Source organism: Perna viridis, chromosome 11, assembly GCF_037379345.1.
Source record: "Perna viridis isolate PV_CMFRI_1.1 ecotype Kerala chromosome 11, ASM3737934v1, whole genome shotgun sequence".
Lineage (NCBI taxonomy): Eukaryota > Metazoa > Mollusca > Bivalvia > Mytilida > Mytilidae > Perna > Perna viridis.
In genome coordinates, this window is record NC_142455.1 from 2,492,891 (window position 1) to 2,506,406 (window position 13,516).

The window sequence follows — 13,516 nt, forward strand, 5'->3', positions numbered from 1 at the left end:
TGTATTTACACTTATCATATTGATGTTATGGTTAGCAAATGCTCACTTAACTACCCAAGGGAAATACCAAACGTCCAGTTTGATTTGACAAGTACCACCTATTTTGTATTTTAGGGCACTGAAATAAAAGGTACCCTGAAAAATTGTGACGCGTTTTTAAACATTGGCGCATATGTAAATACATGTCAACCTATGGAAAGCCAGTTATAGTTTGTAGAGTCACGAAAAATTACGTCACTGCATGAACATATAATTAGTTACAACGAGTCAAATCATCGTCAAGATTGTGTTTACCCTCCCCCTTTTATTAGTTTGTACACGCACTCGTAAATCTGTCAAAATCCATAGATTCTTGAGCAATCATTCAATGCGAGGAGAAAAATAAACAATGTTTCTACATATCATAACAGGTTTATCAATTGACAAGTCGATTTGAAATCTAGCATGTAAATTATTTGTTTATTAAATGTTGAAATGGATTATACCGACTAATCAGTTTATTTATACAATGTAAAATTCCGGATAAGTCGACGACCATTAAGTCATGTCATATGCTAGAACTGATTGGAATGTTATTGATACAAGTGAACTATCAATTTTTTTTTTAATTCAGAGAGTGAAGTGTAATGCGTGCATCATTTATTTCGATTTTGTAATTCTAATCGATAACGTGTTTTTCATTTTTGCGGTTTTTAGTTCCGCGTCAGCGATGTTAAAATTATTACAGAATGAGCGTTTTAAGTATTGCGAAAAAAGGTCTATCGCACATTCCAAAATATTAAAATCGTCGGAATAATAGCAGAATTTATACTATCACAATTTGTAACTATACAACCCCATTAATTTATAATTGAATGTTTAGATCGATTCACAACATTTTTGAAATGTGTTCAGAAAGTGGCAGAAACAGAACCGATTATTTGCTTTATTATCAAGCTTTGAAAGAAAAAGTAGCCTTCACGTATTATAGTTTTTATCATACATGAGTTTCGATTATATATAGCTTGGTTTCAGTTTCAGTAATAAGTATAAGTTAGTCTGAAATAGACACTTTGATTTTCTGTGGAGGAGGATAGGGATTTTATGAAAAACAATTTGCCCCTTGTTTTTGTAAAACAGTAAATTGGCAAGCGTCTAGAATAAAGAGCGTACAATGTATTCAGGCCCGCTTGAAAATCCACACGAAAATCCCTGCACCCAGAAATGAAATTGGTTCTCGCCTTTTACTTTTACGTCAGTTCATAAAAGAGATTCGATTAAAACGATGTGGGATAAATATTGGATTGACCCAGAGCAACAAAAGCATGCTGAACTACCCTTTAGAATTCTCTGTTTGCACCGTGAGCCAATATAAACCGAATTAAATGGTATTAACCTCAACCCGAATGTGAATGTTATTTCTGTACAATCACAATCATTAAAACGCTTTTGTAACCGATGGTCACACTTATTCATTAAAGCTTTTAACCTACTCGGCAACCGGCATTAACTTTCCTTTGTAAATCACAAAATTTGTTCATTGTGTACAAAAACAAACAAAAACATTGGTAGAAATTTCCGAAAACTGACAAATTTGGTTCGAAACAAGAACAGGTGTTGCTTTTATAATGAAGTCATTGTAACTTCGCAAAATACACAAAAAAGTCATACATTATAGTAAGATATAAACACTATGAAAGCACTCATCAGTCAACGACTTACATACAAATACAACAAGTCTATGTCTCCAATGCTAAGTCCTTTACTAGTCCCGGTATCCTACAGTAGCGCATCCAGAGTTTTAGATAAAGGGGGGGGAATTGACAGGATCAACGACGAGAATCACGAAGTGATCCGAATTTGCTAGGAGGGTTTGGGGGCATGCCCTCCATGTAAATTTTGAAATATTAAACCTCAAATCCTGCATTCTGAGGGTATCTTGAACAATTATTCAACAATTTTGAAAAATTGCAATTTTCTAAAGGGGGCCGGGCCCCGGATCCGCCACTGTCATAGAGACTACATGTATCACGAAATTCTCTGGCAGTTTTGAGTATCCGAAAGGTTTCAGATTGTAAACAAAAATCTCACTTGGGGTGTGGTATTTGGATGAGCGGGTTTGCTCCCGTGGCCTTCACACCAATTAAAGAGTAATACATGCACATTTATATGAACATTATATTCACCGTCATGTACATGCATACAACATGCGTTGAAGTAGAACGGGTGCATAGATACACAATTATTAGCTGTGAACTCTCAATGGTATTCAATTTAGTCGTTAAAAAAAGTTTTCGTTCGAAATTTCACGAAGAAAAGCAGCTGTGATTTCTTTTATCCTCCTTAAGGATGTAGACCTAGAGTAAGGGACATAACTCATGAAATCATAGATATGTTTGTACTAAGTATTATATTCGTCTCAAGTTTTCGTTTGAAGCAGAATAAAATGAATCCAAATTGATTAGATTTATACATAAGATTGATGTAAAATGCTGAATACAAACGTTCCAATGATTTTTAAGAGTTGTGTCTCTTACCCTAGGTCTACATCCTTAAATGTAAATGTTTATTTGTTTTACAAAATGATGATTCATCTAGCCTTCCTAATTTTTACTATGTCTGTTAAGAAGACTAGCACGAAAAAGTTTTAACGAATTGGTGTTTACATTGTATGTATAGGAATGAAAGAGTGTCCTATCTATATGTTCCAAAAATATATTTTTTTCTTTTTAAAGTAAACTTGCACCTTTTTTTTATTGTTGTTATTATTAAGGTCTACATCTTAAGGACAGCAGATTTAACTAAATACTCATTGGCGATGCACCAAAAACACAATTTCAGTCTCACAGGAAGATAACCTGAAATACCGAGTAAGGTAATTACTAACTAGTTTCGTATCTTTAACAAAAAAAATTAGTAATCTGTTTATAGCTTTGCTGAGTTATGAGAAAGAAAAATTAAAGTCGTATAAAACTGTTAAAGGCATGATTTTTACAAATATTAATATAATCAACTTCGTCCTCTGACAGGCTATACCTGCCTCATATCATTGAAAGACATTTCACACATTTGTTAGAACACTTCCGTTGAACTGTCAAAAGATTGCTAAACCAACTTAATGAAATTTTTAAAGCCTAATTCGAAGAAAGATTCATAGTCCGTCGTTTATTTTGTCAATTTTCTATGGAACATACGAACATCTGCGGAAAATTACTCCAGGGAGTAAAAATAAACATATCAACCGTTTTTACAAATTCATGAGCTATCCAACGTTTGGGCCAATCTTCCACAACTCCGAGAAAGGCACGCGCATCGCACGCGTAGAATAATTCTGACGGACATTTTGAAATATCTTCACTTACTTCAGAAACTCTTCCGACAATAATTTGATTGACTTGGATTGAGTCTTGCACGAATCACTGAGCATTGTTGAAATAAAGTTCACGAATGACATTTGATGGCAAAACTTGAGCATCTGTGAGATATCATACTGAAAATGATTAAAATACACGTGAACTTATCACTGAAAAATAAGTCTCCTGAAATCGTTGCTAATAGGGAAATGGCTATAGCCAGATTTAAGACAGAAAGCAGCAAAGGGCTGTAATAGTAATATTATATGCTCCAAAATGTCTAAATATAGTTTAATGAAAATTAAGAATCTCTCTCTCATTAAAAAAAAAAAAAAATCGCCAATCGAAGGTGCACAATTTGCAACCAAATTTAAAAAAAAGATATTATGTCAATACGGACTGACTGACTCCATGTACTTTCATCAATATTTTCTGGAACATTCAATATAGCATTTATTGTATTTTACTCTAAATATTTTTTACTTGTGACTCGCCCCGGTGACTAGCCCTTGTCAGATTTACTTGTCGGTAACATTAATTCTTTATCTCAATTAGTTGGTCCATTGGTTTCCTTACCATCAACACATAATTCTTCAGAAAGAAGACATTTAATATGTACCGTTTTTAGTAACGTAAATGATTTAATCAGCTCACTTTATTAAACAGTGAAAAATTACAATTCTCCTGTGAAGTATACATTCGTCTCAATGAATATTACATTCCATCATAGCTAGCTTACAAATTCATACTTCCGAGTTGAAAACATTTAAACAACAATAAAACCCGATTTCCCATGTGTATTTCTTGTCGCGTGGCAGAACAAAATTGTCAATTGTCCATTCTGGTGTGAAATATCATGTCATTTTGTCGGCCCCAACCCCATCAATAAGACCCTCAACAAACGACTCTTGTCATTAATATCTTTGTTTAACAAGTCTTCAATAAGATGGCCTATGGAAGAGAGTACAATGTTTAGGATTAGCCTCATTTCCAATTCAAATCAGATGGCAGTTTATTTGCACGCTAAATGGTGATGAATTCTGACATTTTATTTGTAGTGTTAGAAATACGTCCCTTGGGGCTTCAATCTGTTTGTTAAGTAAGATATACTAATGAAATGCTAATCAGACTGCAGGTTCTAGATATTATTTATGTTTGACTTGGAAAGGATTCCGTGAATCAGAAAATATTTGATCATGTGTCAGTCCACACTTGGTATAACGCTGAGCTAATTAGCGTTGAAAAGTCATGAATTTTCAAAATGCCAGCATATGGTGTGCAATGTTAACGATGCACCGCCGATTCATGGTATTATTCGACCAATGTTCTAGAGGGTTCGAGTAGGGAGCCACGTAAGGAGGAAGACTTCGTGTTTCCCCCATTTATTGGTACAGCTTTCATGTTTCCCCGACTTGCATGTATTGGTATAACTTTCGTTTTTTTTTACGACTAATGGGTACAGCTTTCATGTTTCGTCGACTTATTGGTATAACCTTCGTGTTTTTACGACTAATGGGTACAGCTTTCATGTTTCCCCGACTTATTGGTATAACTTTCGTGTTTTTAAGACTAATGGGTACAGATTTCGTGTTTCCCCGACTTATTGTTATAACTTTCGTTTCTCTGAGTTATTGGTATATTTTTTTTTGTGTTTCCACGTACATATTCAATTTAAAGTTCATTCATCTCTCAACCAAGTTTCATTACAAGTAGTACAAGTAACTGTCATCGTAGCTAGAATACATGTAGGACACTAGAACTAACAGAGTTTCCTGACCTATATTTTGAAGCTAAACGTTAAAACTCTCACAGTTTTGGAATAAGGTTTCTCTATGCACAGCTTTCTTTAAAAAAAGTTAGGTCTTTTGTTTTTAACTTTTTTCAAACATTGTTCCCAAATTTCCAATAAACATATTATGGTTGTTTAGCCCTTTATTTCAATCCTCTACATTTGTCACTCCAATAGTTCTATTGTTTAACTTAAAGTTGGATGTAAAATCCCTGAAAATTACTACACATAATTTACGACTGTTACTTCGTATGTATTATTGTGATTATTTTATATTCTTTATTGTGTGCGCCTGTTTTCCTTGTTTGGTCTTTGTCCCTGCATTACATTCTTTTGATTTCGGCTAGAATCTTGGTTCCCTTGATAACTCTTAAAATAGTATTATCTGATAAATACTGCACCAGGGGTGGATCCATAGATTCATAAAAAGGAGGTGAGGATCTAATCCAAAATTTATAGAAGAGGATTCCACCGTAACCATTGGCTCACCTTTTGCTTAGATTTTACACAGAAACTAACAACATTTTCCTGTCAAAAAGTGAGAGCATGTCCAACTACTGAAACCACTTCTGGATCCGCCACTGGATAGAAAGGTTAATTGATTGAAATATAATCAGTGATCCGTTCTATCTATTCTTTTGCTATTTTTGTGGATTCAACAATCTATCAATGGTAACGTAAATGCTCGTTAAGTTATTATAAACCGAAAGAAAAAAAATGGTATGATGACCAAAACAATTCTTTGACAGGAAGTACACGTGACAGGAAGTACACGTGTTTATTGAAATGACACTGTTTTTTACGTCCTGTCGATTCTTTTTTATTTCTAAGCGCGATGACATGACTTCTCGTCACTTAATTGTTTCAAATATATTTCACAGCAAAATCCTGACTGGGAATATTTGTGCACGCTCAGATTGTAAACTTTACATACATTTACATTTACACAAATTCCAAAATTTTACAATATCAAGGACTTTGTCTAGAAGGAGAAACGCAATGGAATCATCTACCTAGAAGACTTTTTCTGTACAATACCATCATCATTATTTCAATTGTATATGAGACAACTTTGTTACGGACATAGATAAATGAAATTTCAAAGGTCCTTGGTATAAAAATGAGGGTCTTCGACTTGACCCAATTCGATTTGTGCGATTAAAATATCTAAAACCAGGGGCAGTTTCAAAGCTTTTATAATGGACGGGTTCCTATCAAGATTTTTTAAAAAGGGGCGCCTATTATCTTGAACATTCGACGGACTCCGTTTGATGTTCCCGCTATTGTTATTCCAGTATTGTAGAGTTTTTTTTCTATGTGGTATTCTTAAAGTTTGCTTAAATCATCTAAATAATGTTTCATCTGTCTATCTATCTTTCGGATCGCAAATCGAACTTAATTGATCAAGTGCTCAAAGATTGTCGTCTGTCATCTCCATTTTTATTGCATTATCAATTTGCTATTGGATAAATGCGCATTTATTTCCTTGTCTGGAACAGCTACAAGGCAAAACAATTTATTTTACCAATCTGAACAGTGGTATGTGGTAAAATGTGGGTGGTATGGCATAGGCTGTGAGATATATCGCCTGTAAATTCCTTATGTACATGACTGTATATCTGCATCTTTGTTATTATATACTGCTTAATGTTATAGTTATAAAATGTCCTTTATATAATGAAAATAAAATATCGAATTTCTGCATGCGCAACACATGGAGTTGAATCATCACTAGGTTTCAAGTTCACTTGAACAATTCACAGATACAATACAGCCGAGAAAACCTTAAAAGTCTCTGTATACCGTTTCAACATGCTTTCTTATCTATTTGATCGAGTCAGACTTATCAATCGGTTAGTGATCAATAAGTGATCGCGATGATCGGTTTGATCGATTAATCAAGTCGGGATAAAAGTACGGTTACAGGTCAGTACTCAACATGTTTAGAAGCCATGTGTAGCTCTTGTAAGTTGTACCGATTTTGCCATTTTAACCAAATTCTCCGCCCTTCAAAACAAAGAAATCTTCCATCAGTTCAAGTTGAATTGGAAAAATAATCTAAATTCTTCTCTGCAATGAAAATACATGTAATAAGCGTTTCTTGTCATAAAATATTATATTTATTTATTTCGTGCTTGGTTTACAATGTATTCATGCAGCTGTATTCTCAGTATTAATGTATTTTACCAGTCATCAAAAATGGCGGCATGGTATCCCATGCGAGAAAAACTCATTCGGATCTCCCTATTTTTCTCGTTACACAAAATAGAAACATCGAATGCACTAGGCGGAAGAAAAAGTCTTACACAAGTTTTAGTACACTTGTGTTATATCGCGGTGGAAAAAGTGCACATCAAATCTGCACAAGTGAGCTTGTGTTTGGTAGAGAATTATATTTTCTTTATTTCTACATAAAGTGGTCATTGTAACTTACTGAATTAAATATTTGTTTTTTTATGAGAACTGCATGAAGACCCCTTTTTGTGAAATGTAGGGGAATTCCAATTATATTTTAGCTCATTCTTCTAGGAGCCGATGTCGAACTGCAAGGTAGTAAACCCAACATAATATTTTCAGGGCTTTCAGTGTACACATGCAGCTTTTAGGTGATGCACAGTCTTCTCCGGGCTAAACTTAAGGTAGAAGCTCAATTACTCATTGAACTTAGTGAAAAAACCATTGGAACCTATCGGAAGTGGCATTAGTGGTTTGTAGCCAGAATCTGTCCGGATTTTTTCTGATCCGATTCTTAAACTGTATTTAAACTGTTTAAAATTCTTACTGTTTCTTACCATCACTTTGCATCCGACGCCGCCGTCGTCGTTAACAATTCTTCAAACATCTTCAGAATCTCCTCTGAAACTACTGAATGGATTTGTATGAAACTTTATATGATTGTTTCTCAGAGTATCTTACATAAAATCACCATTTGGATTTTTGATCTGTTAAAAAGCACGACCGCCGTTACTAAAAATAGAACATAGGGGTTAGACAGCAGTTTTTAGCTTATATCTCCAAAACTGTTAGGTTTAACCCAATTCTGACTTGGGTAAAAGTGTTCAGCATAATGAGATCTTTCTGTAATGTAAATTTTGGTGAAAATCTGTTGACCCATGTTGGAGTTATAATTGCCCTTTTTGGGCGTTATTTTGCTGGTTTTGATGTTAATGCTTTCAAAAATCTTCCCAGAAACTACTATACAGAATTTAAAAATAGAACATAGAAGTCAAAATGCTATAGAAGAACAGTGAAAATGAAAGCTACTCATAAGATAAACATAATATTCTGAGTTGACTGGCAGTATTGAGATTATTTTTAGGCGGCCATGTTCAAAATGGCTAACATTATGCGACCATTTTCACCAGTTGCTCAGATTCCAATGATTTTTTTTGTTTCTTTGAGATACATTGTATTCTAAGTTGAATGGTGATGACGAAAGTTTGTTTTTTTTGATATATCTAACCATTTTTCTCCATCTGATTTATGGAACTACTTTAAAATGCGTATCGCTACAATTCCGGCAGTTTTATCAAACAGAAGTTCTCCTTGAACTGTATCCAAGGTTTTTTTTTAGAGTTGCGGGGATGGCCGAGTACTTCCAATTGAAGAAAAACTCGGTAAAGTGTATAACAAACTTTTCACTGGGAGAGAGAGACCTAAACTTATATACATTAATGCAATGGTTACCGTTTGCAACCTAAAAGCCTAAAAGCGGTCAAGATAAGCCTTACGTGAATATCTGCCTTTAATATAATCTTCTAATACACGCAGGGGCAGTTCAAGAGATTTTGAAAAGGGGTTCTAGAGCGATTTTGAGGGAGGTGGGGGCTGCTGTTGCGCTAGGCAATGATTTTCTCATCCTCTCCCGAAATTATTAGTTTTTTCTTACAAAAAGTGGGTCTTCAACTCCCAGAACCATTCCTTGTACTGAAATATAATACATTTGAAGAACAATTATCTAAAACTCTTAAAACTCTTAACATACTGTGAAAGTACTTCTATTCGTGGGTATCAATTTTCTTGAATTTGTCATTCAAATTAAAAGTAAATAATCCTTTTCGTTGTGAATCAAATTTCGTGGTTTACCTAACCCACGAAATCAACAAAAAAAGGTACCCACAAAGTACATTCACAGTAGATGAGCTACATGTAACTGAAAACGCCCCAAAAGCCCTGACAAAGTTTTACAATATGCCATGAACAAAATAAAATTATTAGCTAAATCGAATCATTGTATGAAAACAAAGAGCAAAATGATTAGTTAAGCCAGAGTACTTAAACGCCATGACTCAATTACACCATCCGCACGATTTAATAGCGATCACTTGAACACAGCCGTTTACATTTTCAACAACTTTAAAATTTTACAATAAGCTCGACTCAATGAATGCCAATTAAGACGAAATATGATTTCTATTGTATAAATACAACGCGACCAAATAACGCCGCTTTATAAATCGTTTGTATTGGCTTCAAGTACTTATAATATGAAAACTCTACGTGTTTCGCTAAACAGCTGTTATTTACAAAAGCTTAGTTTAGAATATATTGTATTACTCTGCCTCTCAAACCAGATACCAAAGTACTTAAAACACAATAGTGACGGCACAGTTGTGCACTCTTGCACTGTATACTTAGCGATAGATCATGTTTTGGTTGGAATTAAAGGTATGTCTTTTATATCAATAAATAAATATTAGTGTAATTAAAACAACATGCTGTAATCGACCGAAAAACATAATTAAGGTAGGAGTTACAAAAATGGACGCCCCTAGCGGATTACGGGAAAAACGTTGTCGTTGCCGTTACTATGCGACTTATTTTCCTTTGACTACAGACTAAAAAAATGTTCGAGAATATTTCGTTCGTAAATTGTATTATACTAAATAACATAACCTTAGCGGAAAAGAGAGACCAGAAGATGTTCACGAGAAAGAAAAAAATGAATGCACAAGAAAGTAATAACGACAATTTGGAATGGAGACAGGCCATGATAGAAGAGTAGTAGACATCTGACAGATATGCTGAAAGGGTGTAAAAACTAATATAATTATCCTCTGTTCTTGCATAATTGCAAATCTGGGCGAAGATATGGTCTTGGGAGCACTCTTTATGAAAAAAAGAGAAATTTGGAAATTTCCTCCAATTAGGCATGGGGCGATAGAAGAACATTTTCTTCAGTCCTCCAGCTTCAAGTCTTGATGCAGCCACGGGTTTTTCCCACTATTAAAAATGCAACATAACCAATACATTGCACGACAGTTCTATAAGGATATAACGAGAGTGTCCCCTAAAATTTGCAAAGCATGGGTTGTCATGGGTAGATTTAGATATCTACATTACACCCACTCCAGAAGAATATTTAAAAAAAAATAACCTAAAAAAAATTAACTGCGCGTGCCCCTAATCTAAAAACCTGGATCCGCTCCAGGACAGCAACCCCATCGAGATGAAAATGTCAGCCCAAGGCCACCCATTGGTCTTCAATGAACGACGAGGAAATCTTCATACTACAGGAAAGGCTGCAGCTAGCATTTGATCATCGGAACCCTTGTGATTCATTCTTTTGGTTCGTTCAATCCGTTCCGTTATTGGTTCGTACCAAGTTGTTTGTTTTGGACGACAGACCAGACGAACCAGAAGTAGATTGAATGAATCTTTTTATATACGGCCACAAGATTTTTTGTTTTGCATATCACCTTGTGTCAACGTACGCCCCTGAAAGAAGACATCAAAATGGGTTTGTGTTCATTTTTTCAGTCTTTAATTTATTGTTTACCACATCTTTCAAATGGGAAGATATATTCCTAGTTCAAAAGCTAAGTACTGCTACATATACATGTACATGTATAATTTTACACCAGGGCGTGCCAGGAAAGTATCAAGGAGTTCGGGTTGGGGTAGTGTAAATATAATTGATAACCGAGCAAACGAGTTAAGAACATTGTGGCTAGAATTGGTGAAAAACTAGATTTCAAGCAAACACAATTATATTATGGGATGCTTGCTGCCGGTTCCGAATCGGTATTCTTTTAGTATGATACGCGATTGCATGTTTATACTCTTTTCAGCCGAATGACTTAATCCATTTATACGAAAGCCAGCCAAACTATCAGAAAAAAGCCTGTATTAATACAATAATACCCTTTCCTACCTTTATGTAAATCAAGCAGAATTCGTATACATGTGTATTAATACAAACACATACACTGAAAGAAAAAGAAAAAAAAAAGAAAAAAACAAACACATAAAAAACAAAACAAGAGTAACAAAGCATTCACTCCAAAAATGATTCAGGTACAAAAAAATGAATCTATTAAATCGGAATGATCACAGTTTGCACGACCAAAGAAGGACAACTCTGACTGCTTTGTTGGTATTAAGGATGTTATTTGAATTCGTGACAGTTTGTAAGACGAATTTGTAAATGAATTCGATATGTGTCATTGTATGATAAGTTCATAAGTTTGTTTCGATATTTTTTTAGGATGTTTCCATCTGCACCATGAGAACCACTTTGTTCATCGTGTCACAGTTTTCCTTTCCCATTTTTTGTACCCCAGACGGGACATTTTATGACCAACTCGAAAACTGATTTATTCAACGGGTCATAGTTTTCCTTCCCTCGTTTGTCTACCCCGGACTTGACATTTTATGAGCAACTCGGCGGGTGTTTCTAGAAAAGCAGAGGACGTTTACTCTACCGGTGCACCTGGTCCATGCTCCCAGTTTTTAGTGGAGTCCGAGGTGCTCATTTACTTTTGTTACTTTGTATGTATGATTTTAATTACTTTATGTTCTTTGTTGTGTGTGTCTGTTTTCCATGTCTGGTCTTTGTCCCTGGATTAAATTCTTTTGATTACCGCTATAACCTTGGTTCCCTTGATTACTCTTTGTTCAAATCGTTTGCACCAGTGAATGAATGAAAGCCTTGACACACTATTTTGTAATTTTTGACACGGTCCCCCTATTTGTTATGGGCATAATAATGTTGAAAATATTTCAATTGTAAGGTGGAGTCTGAAAAATAGGTTCGAGGGAATTTGATATTTCAGTACATTTTGTACCTGTACATTTTCATAAGAGGTGGTATAACGCTAACAATCCTTTAATAGATTCGATTCTAAAAGCGAAGCCTTTAGTTTCATGTAATATATACACCATTTTGAATTGAATAAAATTACGTACTTGCAATCAGAAGCTGCGACTAGAAAGTAGTTACTGTAATTCATAACGGCATTTTACGAGCTCCGAAACAGCGTCTAACGTTCGAAATTCACTCTAGACGCAAGCTCCACACAGTGACAGACGTTCGTATCCTCTCATAATAACCGCTGCAGACAGGCCTTTCGAAATTCTCGAACGTAATTCAAATCATACGTCGTTTGACAATTGGATAACATCGCTTAAAATTATTCAGTTTTTTCCCGACTTCGCAAGATTCTTGCATTTTCTGAGAGGGCTTACTGCAGTGTCTAGAGTAAATTTTGAACGTCAGACGCTGTTCAGAGCTTGCTCTAGACGCTGCAGCCAGCCCTCTCAGAAATTTCTAAATGATTTTACGCGACGTATCCGATTATCAAATGTTGTTTGATTTGAATAATGTCCGAGATTTTAGAACGGCCTGTCTGCAGTGGTTAGTAATAGATAAAACGAACGACTGTCGCTGCACGGTGCTTGGGCATTTTATTGGTCAATCGCTGAACACCAATGTCGGGACAGAAACTTTTTAACGACACCGATCCAATTCACGAGAATTCAAGCAAATATAAATTGTGTACGTCAGTCCCTCATGAAAAAGGATAGAATGTGTACATTAAAAAAGTCAAACTTCCAAAACTGTTAAAAATGTCCAACCTGATAGGATAAATATGCCCTTTTTATATGGTGTGTAACTACATTAATCAGGTACATATGTAGCTTAGAAAACTATTCAGTCTATGTAGCAGTCATTATCAAAATCAGGCAGTAGGCGATTCACGCATGTCAAAAACTCACCGAATTCACTTTTTTTTTTGTTCAGGAACAGTTACTTATCACATAACCAGTCTTGACAACAACAGTGCAATAAATTTAAAAACGTATTCGGAACGCCTCCGAATGAAAGTTAGCATGCAAATACCGGGATATATTGCATGCTTTGTTTTCTATTGATTTGAATAGGAAAATATTTATTACTATATAATAATGTAAAAATATAGCATATGTAGACTGAAAAAACTATCGTTTGTTTGGTGGGATTTCCTACACCGTGAATCATTTTACCATTGGCACTGTCTGAACTTTATATATACTAGTACTTAATGGCTTGAAATGCATTTGTGTTAAAAATAGTTTTTAGTGCAATATTAATTTATAAATTTTACAACGAACTAAATAGAATTGTAGAACTTTA